We start from the raw sequence: 2,500 nt of genomic DNA, 5'->3' as shown, positions 1-2,500 counted from the left end.
CATATTTGGTGCATCTTAAAAGCTAGCTTGGCTGGCTATTACAAACAGGCTGGGCTAGCATGGCTTAATAGCTTAGCAGAAATTAAACAGGCGTAACCTAACAATCTGAGGCAGAAGATGATTCACTGGGCAACACTAAAATCCTACATTCTGTCATCAAATAAATGTCTAATTGCTGTAGAAAAGGCCTGTTTGCTGTTCTTCTGCATCTTAACTATGCTCTAAAACGTAAATGCAGTGTTTTACGAGAAAATGGACCCAAACAAACTCATAGGCATTCATTTTTATTGCTTCAATGTTGTTAATATATCACTTCTTACGCACACACAGTGTCCCTGTAATCACCTGCAGTGGCCTTTCATCAAATTATATGAGCATCCCATTCATCTGTCTCTATCTCGCTCTCTCTCTCTCTCTCTTTTGTTTTTCTCCCTCCCTCCATCCCTACTTTCTCTTTCCATTTTCCTCTCCTCCTCCTGCATTTTTTATCCTCCTGCATTTTTATCCTCCTGCGTTCATGAATGTGTCTAGTGTTTTGTTCAGATGCATTGTGTGTGTGTATGTCCTAACAAGACCCAGTGTCCTCTTCTGCCAAGGCCAGATGCTAATGCAGATGCTTGTGTGTGTGTGTGTATGTGTGTGTGTGTGTGTGTGTACATACCTGGCTCAAGCAGGACAACAGTTGGCCAGGCGTAGTTCAATCATTTAGCACCACCCTCTCTCCACACATCATCCTCTTGTCTGCCACCGGCTACAACAACCCCTCTCCATCAAACACTACCTCAACACAGAACCACAGCCGCGTAGAACCTTCCGGAACCCTGCAGGGCTCTTAAGAACCTACTCCCACCCAGCAGAACCCTGGAGCCCTTCTAGAACCCCGCAATGCGGATCGCAAGAGCAGCGGCAGCCCTCTTCCCTTCAAACCACAGCTGTTACACACACACGGGGAGAGCATCAATCAGCTCATAAAGTGTAGTGGACAAGACGAGGATCTCGCTGCCTGCCAGACTCCCAGGTCGACTTTAATTGGTGCTTTCGTTCTACACACACACACTCACACACACACACACACACACAGATTACACGGTCAGAGTTGTGATGTTATAGAGCTGTAGAGAAAGAGCAGTGTGATTGATCTGATTTCTAGGGTGTCATTAAAGCAGTGTGTGTGTGTGTGTGTGTGTGTGTGTATGGTACCTCTCACCCACCATAGCCTTAGAGGTCTGTATAGAGCCTACTGCTCACTGATGCTGCTGTGTGAGGTGTGTGCACATGTGTGTGTGTGTACCTGTGTGAGTGTCTGTGTCTGTGTGTGTGTGTGTGTGTGCTTCTCCCTGGCTCCCCCCTAACCTCTTCTGGATTTCTTTCCATCACCTAACAAAGTCCCCCAGTAAGAAAGAAAGAAGGAAAGAAAGAAAGACAGAGAGGAAGAAGGGACAAGCCGGCGATAGCCAGGGATAGAATGGATGCCTGCTCAGAGACGGCTGTGTAAGCTGAGGTCTGCTTCCTCAGATAGCCCTCCTCCATTCTTCCCCTCTATGACAGGGGGATTACAAGGTTGTACAGACAGAAAGAGAACGCACGCACGTACGCACGCACGCGTGCGCGCACGGGAATTCAGACGGTGAGAGCTGTCACACAGAAAACGTAGAGTCTATTGTTGGAGCTCCAACACTGCCGTCTGGCCTTCCCCGAGCTGGGTCCTAGCTGTGCCTAGCTGGGTCCTAGCTGGGTCCTAGCTGTGTCTAGCTGTGCCTAGCTAGGTCCTAGCTGTGTCCTAGCTGTGCCTAGCTGGGTCCTAGCTGGGTCCTAGCTGTGTCCTAGCTGTGCCTAGCTGGGTCCTAGCTGGGTCCTAGCTGGGTCCTAGCTGGGTCCTAGCTGGGTCCTAGCTGGGTCCTAGCTGGGTCCTAGCTGGGTCCTAGCTGTGTCCTAGCTGGGTCCTAGCTGGGTCCTAGCTGTGTCCTAGCTGGGTCCTAGCTGGGTCCTAGCTGTGTCCTAGCTGGGTCCTAGCTGTGCCTAGCTGGGTCCTAGCTGTGCCAAGCTGGGTCCTAGCTGTGCCAAGCTGGGTCCTAGTTCCTCTACACGGACGCAGGACAAGGTGTTGGAACGCAGATATGATATAGGAAACCTATGCCAGACACGTCTCATTGGAGATCGTTTTGAAATACAGCGATCATTAAAAAACACGGAAACTCATGAAAATGGATCACCGACTTGGCTTGGATTACACAGCATATGGAGGAATTAAATAACTATCCATGATATCATGTCATGTTCTATGTCTCAGAACGTAGGTATATTTATACAGACATATGGTCAAACTTAACAGGCAAAAACATGCACTTGCTGGAAGCCCACAGGCAGACACACGGACACACGCAAACTAGGCGGGTGTCCAGGAGCTTGTGTGTGCGCTTGTGTCTGCACGTGTATGTGAGTGTGTATGTAACTGCATGTGTATATGTATGCACGTGTGTGTGTGTGCCTGTGTGTGTTT

General features: G+C 49.1%; 1 protein-coding gene across 1 annotated transcript in view; it reads right to left on the bottom strand.

The window, feature by feature from the left end:
* Positions 1-2,500, bottom strand: part of LOC146237493 (voltage-dependent T-type calcium channel subunit alpha-1I-like) — a 52,204-nt gene that overhangs the window by 47,573 nt on the left and 2,131 nt on the right. The gene's annotated exons all lie outside the window — the stretch shown is intronic.

The sequence above is a fragment of the Hypomesus nipponensis genome, chromosome 21, assembly GCF_054491055.1.
Source record: "Hypomesus nipponensis isolate SF chromosome 21, ASM5449105v1, whole genome shotgun sequence".
Lineage (NCBI taxonomy): Eukaryota > Metazoa > Chordata > Actinopteri > Osmeriformes > Osmeridae > Hypomesus > Hypomesus nipponensis.
The sequence above is the reverse complement of the archived record's forward strand: the minus strand, read 5'-3'. Positions and strand labels throughout refer to the sequence as shown.